Source organism: Anser anser, assembly GCF_964211835.1.
Source record: "Anser anser genome assembly, chromosome: 1".
Taxonomy (NCBI): domain Eukaryota; kingdom Metazoa; phylum Chordata; class Aves; order Anseriformes; family Anatidae; genus Anser; species Anser anser.
The window spans coordinates 165,914,406-165,927,107 of NC_139720.1; the positions used below are offsets into that span (position 1 = coordinate 165,914,406).

The 12,702-nt window shown below is 39.9% G+C and overlaps 1 long non-coding RNA gene across 1 annotated transcript in view; it reads right to left on the reverse strand.

The window, feature by feature from the left end:
- LOC310895697 overlaps positions 1-11,814 on the reverse strand; it is a 51,585-nt gene extending 39,771 nt beyond the window's left edge. Inside the window, exon 1 of the long non-coding RNA XR_014580873.1 lies at positions 10,596-11,814. This is a non-coding gene — a long non-coding RNA (uncharacterized lncRNA). The remainder of the gene's footprint in view (positions 1-10,595) is intronic.
- Positions 11,815-12,702: the final 888 nt, after the last annotated feature.

Consider the following 12,702-nt stretch of genomic DNA (forward strand, 5'->3'; position numbering starts at 1 on the left):
AGAAAAGAAAACCAATGAAAAGTGAAATTACAGCTGCGGAACAGACTGGCTCCTCTAGTATGAAGAAAAACTTCTGGCATATTTGCTGGGCTTCTCAGAGTAACAGAATGACATGTTGTTCTTAATGCAAACATTGTTCTGAGGCTGTTCATTTTCATATTTAGTCATATCACAGCAAAGCTAAGGGAGCGTCAATCATGCTCGGTACATCTGACTGGGTGAGCGCTCCCTTCACAGCTGTATCTGGCAGAATACACTCCTTATTTATTATATTTTTAGTAAGGCATGCTATCTTGTTCATGTGTGAGAAACTGTAATGCATCTTTCACATTTAAAGTGCCCTCTGAAGCTTTCTGCCTCACAACCTCCTGCCTACTTTCACTGTTACCACTAAATTTTTTATATTGTCTTGAGCATCTCTGAAAGAATTGCAAATTCCAGATAGAACATGATTAATTTAGCACTGTCGTCTCCTACAATATAGTGTACAACCGTCCATCCTTCTTTCAGCACAGCTACGTCTTATCTCGGCTCTTAGTGAAAAACTAAATTAAGGCAAAGGCTGAAGTTGTTCATGTGTGCTACTTTTAAAATTAATTTTTGCTGACAGCACCACGGAGTCAAAAGCATGTAGTTGCATTATGAAAGCCAGAACAGAGATTAAAATATATGTGTATTTTTGTTATTCCAGGAAAGAGAGTCTTTTGCTCCTTCTACATTAGTCATTTTCCCAAAGGACTCAACAATCCTCTTATTTGGGGAGTAAAAGTCGAACCATCTTTTTCCATTTGCTAAAGATTTCTGCTTCTTACTGTGTTTAACTCCTTGTACACTCTCACTTTACAAGACACAAGCAAAGTTTTGTGATGGGCATTTTGAGTGAGGAAGATGAAGGGCGATTTGGGGACATTAATATTTTTTGCATTGTGTCTCATTTTTAGCAAGTGATTCAAATTGAGAGGAATCCTTGGTTTCTGAAAGCTGAAAATGTTTCAGTTTCACATACTTGAAAGCTTTTTCATCCTAAAATTTTCTTTTAACTTTAAAACTTTTACAATGTTCAGAATTGAAACCAAAAAAAAAGTTAACTGAACTTAATATTTTCTTCAACTTTTTGACTAGTTCAGAATGCAATTCTTCACTCTCATAGCTTGACCTATAACCTTTCATTGTAGTCTTTAAAACTATGCTAAACCCCATATCTGTATTTATCCAGTTTTATTTTCCTTTCCTCTCCTTGGTATTATCAGGAACAGCTTTTCACCTCTGTGATGCAGAGGTGAAACTGAAGGAAGAACAGTGGGGAAATTAAATGTTTTTAATACTGGAGCTGCTTCTCTAAACCTACATATCACTGTTAAAGCTGGTATGAAGTGCCACAGAGGCAGGCTCTGTCATTCCCTGTTTACTGCTCTGTAAAGCCCAGTGAACTATCTTCACTACTTTCCAGATTACCAGCAAGGTTTAGTTGATGCATCTGAATCAGATCAAAGATGAAGAGAGCAGGGACAAGCTCAGCAGCAGCCTTGCTCATCCAGCATTCCCTTTTAACATGACTAACGTTAGGCAATAGTCTGACTTTTCTCACAGTGACCGTACTTGCAACAATTCTTTGCAAAAACTCCGAAGCATGTCTCTTCCAGGATGCTACAGTGAAAACAGGCCTTTTGAAAACATGTTTGAAAGCAGAGAATGATGTGCCATCAAGCTGAGCTCCTCACAATACATGTATCAAAGGGAGCAGTTAGAGCAGTGAGAAGACAGTGTTGTGATGGTTTAACATAACCACGTGGACTCCCCACATTGCAAGTGCACTTGTCAAGGGAAGTAAAAATTTTATCCAAAGATAGCCCAGTATATTTGTCTCTATATGTAATTCTATTGCATAAAAAAGACTGTAAAGAGTTCTTAGGAAGAACTAAGACGTCAGAATGATACTGATGAATAAGAGCAACATTCTGTATAAATACAAGATCTACAAAACTAGTTAGTTTTGTTTGTTTGTTTGTTTTTAGCAGAAAGATTTACAATCCTTCAACAAACTGAGCATGACTGAAAATATCACATTGTAAGAAAGGCAAATTTCACAGTGGGATATATCAATAGGAATATACTTTTCAAGATGCATGAATATGTCCTTGACAACCTTGACAGGGTCTCCACTGTAAACTTTGTCCTGGTCTGATTAGGCAAGACAGACAATTTCAAGGCAGACATGGGCTAAATGAGAAAGTTCAGTGAGTTACAAGAATGATGAGATATTTAGACAGCTTTTTGACTTTCAGAATTGGGATTGTTTAGACTGAAGAAGAGCAGCTCAAGGGAAAATGGTATAAATTTCAAAACACATAAATTTCCTTTTCATAAATTTCTTTTTGAATACAGATAAAAAACTTTTTTCCCACATTCATGTAAACAGTAAAAGGAATGCACTGAAATTAGTAAAAATAGTTTCTTGTTGGATAACAGGTGAAGCTGTCTAATGGATGTTGAAGCACTGGGATAGTTTGTGTGCATCATAGAACACTTCTCATTGCAAAGCAGGTTAAAGAAATGCTCAAGAAATGATGGCAACAGAGTTATCCTGTACTTCAAAAAATGCAATGGACAAGATAACCCCTGCAGGACCCATTCCAATATACTTTTTATTAGATAATAATCAGTCCATGAAATCAGCTGTGCAAGCCAGGTGTTAGTGTGTTTAATACTACTTTGTGTCTTTTTCAATGTGTGCAAGAACAAGTCAAAGGACTGGAAAAAGTCTACTGAAAGAAGGCTTATAATGGTATTATGGATGAGATTCTCTCATACTTTGCTTTAAAATACACATCAATGTCCCTGCCTCTAATGGGTAAAACCAGGAACTCACTAAGAAAAGTTTCCCCAAGAAAAAAAGGTTTTACCACGTATTCCAACCATAAGATGATACATGCAGAGAAGAATTACTCAGTAGTAGAGGTCTCCAATTCTTTAGAAAGATTTGAACAAAGGATATATGTAGCTTGAAGCAAGTGAGAGAGTAAAAGCCCTCTTCTGATAGATGACCATTTCCACACAGCCAGTTGGCTGCTGATGACATCCATGCATGGATTTCTTCCAGATGTAAACATAAAGAAAGAAACAATTTGAGCCTAAATTATTAGGGATAAAACCTTTCATTATGTAGGTATGGAGCAAGAGGTACGTAACTCACATGTTGATCTCTGTGACAACTGGAATATATTGGAAATAGACAGAAATCAAAACATAAGGCAGAAAAACATTTTGTAAGAAGCCTGAGATTCTTAGCAATTAACCTTTGGGAATTCTCTTAATGATACATCCTTTTTCAGAGTTCAGATCTCAAGGGAAGAATGAAAACACTTATTGTAGGGAAAGCTCACTAACATAATCAGAACATCAGAGCTCTCATTCAAGTAATTCCGTTAGAAGTATGATTGGAAACTATAGCTTTTCCTGAGGATTTTTTTTTCTTCTATTAACTAATATCTACAAAAAATATTGGATTGTTTTGTAATGGTTTTACCAGTATGCCAACATATCAAAATGATTTAGGACCCTAACTTTCATCTTCAATTACAGTGAAGCAATAATTAAGAATAAAAATAAATATATTCTCAGCTCTTTATTAGCTTACCAGGCCACACATTATATCTTCTCAATTAAGAATCAGAGGTGCAATCAAGTGATATGCTTATGGGAAGAAATTTGTTATTGTAGTTAGGATTTAGGAGATCTGTTTCAGTTAGTTTTACCTCCAAATCAATGGTAAGACTTTAAGAAGTACATAATGAAACTTAAGGGCCCACTTAATTTTCACGTGTCTATGGGGCCATTTTTCATGAGAAAAAAAGACTTGCATAATTACTTGGAATAACTGTGTTGTTGCAGTGATTATAGTTTTCATGTAGGATGTGTAACTACTATGAAAAAGAGAAGGGATTTAAAAAATGAAATCACAGCAAAATTAATGGGGTAAGTGTCAATGGCAGATAATTCGGTCTACCAAATTTAAAAAAAAAAAAAAAAAAGATTCAAGGAAATACAAAAGCTTTTTGTTTCTCTTCAGGCTAAAAAAAAAAAAGAAAAAAAATAAAAACAATAAATTTCCTTTCAGGTAAACTTGAAAAGATTTTTGACTGAAAAGGTTCAAATTAAGAAACCAAAATATCTCATCTTGAAAACACTGAAATGAAAACTTCTCACTTGATCATTTATTTACTGACTGCCTCATTTTTCTGTTTATTTGCATCACAGCTATTTGCCAAATTCAGAAAGAGCTACGTTTTATGTTGAACTACATTTTTGCTGGTGTTTTGCAAAGCCACAGCTTAAGGTAACTTATTTCTGAATAACTGGCCATACATTTGTTAACACTAATGTGCACTGTTTTCATTACCTCACAAAAAACTTTGGCCATCAATTTCCTTGAAAAGAGCAGCTTTAAATATAGCTCCCCTGAAAGTCGATAAGACTTAAAGAAACTGTCACTTCATCATTTTAGTAAATTGCCCTCAGATCTCCTACTCCAACACATACATGTGTGTACAGATTTCTCTATACTGCATATATTATAAATAAATTAATATTTAAGCAGTATGATGAAAAAGCAAAAATAAAAGGAAATTCTGAGATTTGAGTATCATAAATTTCACCTTTAAAAAGAATGAAATACACAAATGAGAACTGCTATCACAAGCACCTCAGTGTTAACTTCTAGGGTGCCAGATTAATTTTAAAATAGCTTTCTACAACCCCCTGCCCACATTCCTATTCTTCTCCCCCAATAAACAACTATGCAAGAGAAATAGCAGCAGTTTACCACTGAGTTGGTGATTCCATGAACTCTAAATAAAATATTATAAATGGCAAATTGTCTGGAGTGAAATAAGAGTGGTATTTGCACATTTTTCTGCTTGGCTGAGCTCATATTGTTTCTTTGGGAATAAGCTATCAGTTTTTAACATTTCCTTTTCCTTATTCCCCTAGCACAGCATCACTCATCTTTTACATTTTCTGCTGTTTTATCTCCGTGAGAAAGAGGTGTAAGTTAAGTTTGCTCTTGGGATAGAGATGTGTAAGAAGCAAAAATTCCAAACTTCTCATTAACGGCTGGAGGCAACCAAGGATCCTCTTTGTCCCAAGACTAAAGGACTGTTGCATTCTAAGCATTGCTTTCAGGCTCTTAGAGTTTGCACCAGAAGCCTATTGGCATCAAATAGGTTATTTGAAAGGCAAAGATTACACCATTTCCCCACCCTTCACTTGAATCCCTGAAGAGGTTCCTTACTGTTTGTGGAAGAGCAGATTGCCACCTCTTTCACTGTGCTTATCTTCTCCCTTGTGGTGCTGTTCTTACCTACTGTCCTGTAGCTCAGCCAAAATGACTTGGTATCTCCTACATTTCCAGAATCCTTCCACTCATGTCTTCCTTTCTGATAATAATGGCTTTCTTTTTTTTTTTTTGGATAACACAGGCACAGAGGAAAAGGTGTTTTAGAGGAGGTGGCATTTTGTCTCAGCAGAATGAGGGGATGGTATCCTGCAAGGAGCAGGGCGTCATGTCACTTGGGAAGGCCACTACACCTTTTTCTCTTTTGCTCATTCCCTTATATACTTTCACAAGGTTTTTCTTTGCAGCCATTTCACATAACTAGTACAGCAAGACAGGAAGGGCAAAGACTTACGGTTACTTTCCAAGTTCCTTCTGTCAGTACAAGTTTCATTTGCAATGGGAGATGTGAGAGGCCGCAGTTTTTTGGCCTCTTCCACCTTTCAGTGAGTCCATTCACACACTGGAAAAAGTACCTGGTGTTTTCAGGCTCAGGGATGGCAGCAGAGATATTTAGGCAGAAGCAGATCAGGTCTCAGCATATTTCTAGCACAGCAAAATGTCAGAGGAGGACTTCTTTGGTTGAATTTCAAACACAGAGACTGTGATTCTCACGCAAGGCACCATCCCTCAGTCTGAGCAACTGGAAAATAGTACATGGAGATGATTTTGCTTGGCTCATATTTTAAAAATGAGTCTGTGTGTAATAGCTTTCAACTTGCTGCTGGTAGAAATGCAGGGGCCCTGAGGGGATAGAAAGGAGAAATGAAAACCACAGACTGGAGGTGCTGTGCCAGGAGAGGGTACCCCTTCTTGACATGGGTCCATTATCACTGAAGCAGGCTCTGAAAACCATCATTTCACTCCAAGCAGCAAAACATCATGTTTGCACTGACTTCTTCACTTTATCCAGTGCTGCAGGAACACCCTGTTCCTTTTCACTATCTACCAGAGGCTGTGAGCGAGAGTGTCAGGATTTTGGCTGATGGTCCCTGTGAGAAGCATGTGATAGAACAGCAACCACCTCATTTCCAAGTGACCTATCCTTGCAGCTAAGGAGCTACTCCACATTTTCTGAAACTGTCCCTCCAAAAAGTATGTTTGGCATCTTTTGTATGATCTGAAGGAAATGCAAGTTAGGTACTTTCCTAATATTCCCCTGGCAATTGTTCAGAAATGTGTTTCTCTCCCGAACTTTGAACAGAAGGAGAACACGATAAGATTTTTATATTAAAATGCAGTCACAAAAAGAAATCATTTATGAAATATTATACAGTAGACACTTTCTTTCACCTGGAGAAGTTCAAGCCATCTTGTTTCAGCTGGCTGTATGCTCTCAGAATGGGAGAATGTTAGAGGTTTAACCATAATGTAATTGTAAGATTGTTTAAAATCATGGTAAATGGTACTGCCTTTGGTACTGCCTGTTAGACTGAGAGGACCACTACTACATGTAGAAAGATTTTCCTTGTTACTAAAGAAATGTCACTGCCTTACATTTGGCCCCCTGAACCACATATGCGCATTAAGTGCACAGTGTTTCTGTCCTCCAATGGAGTGTACCTAAAGTCTTGGTACAGTCAGTAGAGAAAAGCAGGTGATTTGAGGCCCTCTAGATAAATACTCTATGCATTTAGCTTGGGCACCTAATTTAGGTGAAGAGTTTCTTTCAGCAGAGCCTTCATCTGTTTTTTTCCTACTGACTAGATATGGAACTTCTGCACCCTTGAAGTCCTCCTTCCCCAAGCACTTACAATTTGGGTGAAAATCAGACATTCCAGTTCAGCAGATCAGATCCTCATACTTTACCTCCTGCAGCATGCATGTAACAGTTCTGGAGCTGTCACTTCCAGGTGCAGTAAAAAGCAGGGGAGCTTAACATCTATGGACCGCCCCATCCCACTGGACCCAAAGGCCACCTGTGCTGGCAACCTGCTGATTCTGCTTCTGATTTGTGGACAGTCTTCCGAGGCCTGTTTCTAAAATGAAGCAAAAATTCCAATCTAGCATTCTAGCTATTTTAAATTTCGTCCTCTTTCTTGCCTTTGCAAACCAAATTAAAATGCTATTCAAATACCACCTAAGCATTATGTTATACTGGTGAGGCAGTTAATCATCATGTCTTCTAAAAGGTGATTTGTGAAAGAAAAGATGTCAGCTAACATTTCTTCACAAGGCAGAGATACAACCCTGATTAGACACAATGGCTCCCAGCCCCACTGCCATCAACATACACCAGCTTCATTCCCAGTCTCCCGTCACTACGTCACTACGTAGCGTGTACTGTGTACATTAACAAGTAAATACTGCCTTTATAGTCTTACCCTGCAAACAGAATAAAAGCATTTTTTCTTTGTGCATAGTAAGTATTTCCCAAGCCAAAGTGACCCAGAGAGGAAGGGTCAAGCATGACCTTGTGATTTCCTGAGCACTCATGAACCCCCACACAGAAGATATTCTGAACAGCCAGCAGTGAGAAAACCTTCAAATGGAAGATACATTTAACAAAACATTTACATTCAAACATACACCTCATTCTGTAGGAAACCTATTTCTTTTTTGATAATTCCTAATAGGTCAGGTCATTATTAAAAAAAAAAAAAAGGAACAATGAACTGACTATGTTTGCAAAGAAACTCATGAAAGACTAGAGCTGAAAGCTTAAAAGCCATGAAGGAAGCACAAGCACCTCTTTTTTTTTTTTTTCTTGTGTGTGTGTGTGTGTGTATACGAAAACCCCTCATGATTTGTATGCCACTCTTACACTTTTATTTGCTTGCTTGAAATACTCAGATTGCCAATGCAGTTTCATTGATCTTTTCTCATGCTACTTCTTAATTAGATTAAATGGAGGACAAAGTAGTTTACTTTGTTGCTGTTAAAGTACAGGAGAGAGGGACTTCAGTGAGACTTCATTCAAAGGAGGTACTGATCATCCACAATTCCTTTCTTTAGAAGAAAGTTCAAACTCTTGCTAGCACATTTCTAGATCAGGTCCTATTTTTCTAGGAAAATATGAAAAACTTTGGATCTTAAATGAAATCTCTCACAATTTTCTGCAGTTTCACCTGTAGGAGTCAAGGGACTTCAGATAGCACAGGTATGAGTAAGATTAAGGTATGGCCTCCTTGTTATGGCAATAATTTTAGAGTGATCAAAAAATCTATCCTCAATTTACAATGCTCAGGTATGAAAACACACCACAGCTAAACAAATTATGAATTTAAAATAAAAGGCTGCCAAACTATAACAATACTACACAATATCAGACACAGCAGCTTAGCAAACAGATTCAGTCCTCCACAGGCTTTTTGCCTCTTTCTTTTTGAATTCTTAAGGCAGTCTTCACAGAGTTTTATGTCCTTTCTCTCCGTATCTGCTACCAATGAAGTGTTCCACCAGTGGTGAAAGGAAGAGGGGAAGAAAATACGATGAAAAGGGCTCAAGGGTTCAGACAAGGACAGGGAGATAACTCACCAATCACCATCATAATCAAAACAGACTCAGCATAGGGAGATTAATGTAATTTATTGCCTAATACTAACAGACTAGAAAAGTGAGAAACTAAAAGCAAACCACAAACACCTCCCCCTCATCCACCCTCTTCTACTTAATCCCTCCAAGGGGTGCAGGGCAATGAGGAATGGGGGCTGTGGTCAGCTCATAAGGCTTTGTCTCCGCTGCTCCTTCACGGTCACTCTCTGCCCCTGCTCCCCGTGGGGTCCCTCCCACGGGATGCCGTCCTTCCTGAACTGAGCCTGCGGGGGCTGCCCACAGGCAGCAGCTCTTCAACAACTGCTCCCACACGGCTCCGTACCACGGGGTCCATCCCCCAGGAGCAAACTGCTCCAGCACGGGTCCCCCACAGGCAGCAGCTCCCCCCAGACCCCTGCTCCTGCGTGGGCTCCTCTCCACGGGCTGCAGCTCCGGCCCGGGGCCTGCTCCTGCGGGGGCTCTCCATGGGCCGCAGCCTCCTCCAGGCCACATCCACCTGCTCCACCGGGGGCTCCTCCACGGGCTGCAGCGTGGAGATCTGCTCCGTGTGGGACCCATGGGCTGCAGGGGGACAGCCTGCTCCACCAGGGGCCTCTCCACAGGCCGCAGGGGAAGTGCTGCTGTGTGCCTGGAGCACCTCCTGCCCTCCTGCTGCACTGACCTTGGGGGCTGCAGGGCTGGTTCTCGCACATTTTCTCACTACTCTCTCCCAGCTACTGTTGCATGGCATTTCTTCCCTTTCTTAAATCTGCTCTGCCAGAGGCTAAACCAGTGCCACTCACTGATTCGGCTCTGTCCAGCAGCGGGTCACTTCTGTAGCTGTCTGGAGCTGACTCTGATCTGACATGGGGCAGCTGCTGGGCTCTGCTAACAACAGCAACCCCTGATAAGGTCTCCCCTGAGGCTTCTTTTCTCCGAGCTAAACAACTGTAGTTCCCTCAGCCACTACTCCTAAGACCTGTTCTCTAGACCCTTCACCAGCTTCGTTGTCCTTCTCTGGACACACTCCAGCACCTCGATATCCCTTTTGTAGTGAGAGGCCCAAAACTGAACACAGAATTCCAGGTATAGCCTCACCAGAGCTGAGGGTCCCCTTAAGAGCCTCTGAGTGCTACCCCTGCAGCCTCTCCATTCTACCAAACCTTGCCATATAAACCCCATACATTGACAAAGATCTTTCATTCTTCCCTCTCAAGCTGTTGATGTTTTTGCCCCAGTTTCACCAAAAGAAAGCTTGCAGTGTACTTTGCATCAGTAGGTGGATTCTGTTTTCTACAAAAAGAACCCTTTTAACTGAAGATAGTATTACTATTTCCTCCTTAGCCTTATGTCCATCACTCAATCAGAAATGAAAGGGACCAAAGGAAGTTATTGCCAAACATTTAACATGTAGATTTTCCTCTATTTTTTTTCCTCTATTCCTCTATTTAATGCAAAATCACCAGACAATAGTTCTTAAAAGGTCAGAATTTGTACATCTGTTTTGAGTCTCAGTAGAGAGGGTTCAGTAGATAAAAGAGCAGTTACCTGGGCGGTTATTTAGCTTTGCAGGCTCATTAATCAAGTAAGACAAACCTCATTCAACAAACAGGTGTTTAATTGAATAGGCTTTTTCATCCATCCAATTTATGTTAAAATACCCTGTGCTAATTAGTTCACAGTTACTCCCAAGTTGATTTACAATCAATTCATGTTCTTCACAAACATTGATGATGTTTTTACTTGAGAAATACACAACAAATAACTAATTCTAGTGCTTTGAACTGACCTAAAATATTGTCAGGATGCTGTAAATGCTGAGCCAAAACACTGATCATGTAATGACCAAAGAGAGCAGGAACACTTGGAACAATTGCTGCTGTTTCATTTGGAGACATCAGAACGTCCTGCTGCATTGATCCCTCTGATATCATGAAGAGTTTGTAGCAGGTGGGAAGGAAACTAATTTGGAAGGCCTTTAGAAAGAACAGGAATCAAAATGGAATTTGAGATGAAGGATGAACATGAGCATAGCCTTCAGCACATAAGTCAGAAAGCAGCTTTGAAGGGACAAACATCATTATGGAAGGCACCGAACAGACTGAACTTTAGCCATCAAAGACCAAAGAAAGCTTGGCATGTATATAAAGGACATATCAAGTGACTAGCTTGTAGACATTTACACTGGAGGTAAGAGCCCTTGCAGACAGATTTCCTTCACCTTCTCCAAACCCTCATCTCACAAGCTCTGTTCTCCCTTTTTGGTTCTGGGAAGGTTGCTATGTGATCCACTGTGAAAAATATTATCCATGACAGGATATCTCTCATCTCAGAGATTTTAAAGCAAAGTCAATCAGCTGCTAAGAGAAAGGTCTGCTGTGAGTATGTTCTGGTTTTGGAGGCTGCATAGGTGAGAATTATTTTTTTACTGAAAATTATTTCCCACTGAACAGAAAATAAGTTTCTGTTGTGGTTTAACCCGGCTGGCAGCTAAACACCACACAGCCGTTCGCTCACCCTCCCCCCTCCCTCTCTGGGATGGGGGAGAGAAACGGGAAAGTGAAGCCTGTGAGTTGAGATAAAGACAGTTTATTAAGACAGGAATATAATAATAACAATAATAATAATAATAGTGATAATGATAATAGTATTAATAATAATAATGTGTAAGAAAACAAGTGATGCACAATGCAATTGCTCACCACCCGCTGACCGATGCCCAGCCTATCCCCGAGCAGCCGGCCCCCCACCCCGGCCAGCCACCCCTATATATTGTTTAGCATGACGTCAGATGGTATGGAATACCCCTTTGGCCAGTTTGGGTCAGCTGTCCTGGGTCTGTCCCCTCCCAGCTCCTGCTGCACCCCCAGCCTGCTCGCTGGCAGGACAGAGCGAGAAGCCGAAAAGTCCTTGGCCTGGTGTAAACACTGCTCTGCAACAATTAAAACATCAGCGTGTTATCAGCGCTCTTCTCATCCGAATCCAAAACATAGCACCCTACCAGCTACTATGAGGAAAAATTAACTCTGTCCTAACTGGAACCAGGACAGTCTCTCAATACTTTCTTTAAATTTGATTTGGAGCAAAAACATATGGGAAGGAACGATTAAGTTATATGGTGATAACCTGATCATAAATTTCTTACCAATACTATCTTTTTGAACCTTGATTCCTGTTGTATTTAAGATGTCAGCCTATGATTTAAACATGATAGAAAAATCCGTAGGTGGAGAATTAATCAATTTCCTAATTGTTGGACTGACACCAGACTCTCAGATACGTAACAACTACCTTTAGAGGAGGAGTTAGAACACCAGAAAATGAGTGCTTTTAGCTCGTAGATTGATTTTAATGCAAAACCTATGTTTTAAATATAGCACAAGCAACAACTTCAAGATGTCAGCTGCCTTTAATGGAATATTAGGTGAGCAGAGGAGAGAGTCCACTAGGCCATTTTCAATACATCATCTTCATCTTAAGCTGATTGGGACCCTGATCTTCAAGAATGAATATCCATGGTGCAGACTTCTAAACTGTAAAATGGAATATAAAACTGAGACACTGTTTTATGATTCCAAAGTCCCAAGTTTAATACAGGCTTCTGGAGCTCTTTTTTCAGCTCTGTAAATAAGAAATTATCTATGCCAGGAGACAAGGAGACGAGTCTTCTTTTCAAAGGAACAGATGGCAGAAGCATCGGAGGCATGCTACTTCTTTCTTCTTCTGTGCAAATAAATATATTTTAAAATGCTGAACCTGATATGAAGTTTATTTCAATAATTAATGTAAGTGGTATGCACTTGGAGTCTAGGAATTCCCATCACTTCTGGGCAGTGTCCACAGAGAGATCTTGGAACAGAAGATTCCTGCGCCCTTCAAACTGTCACAGATTTTTT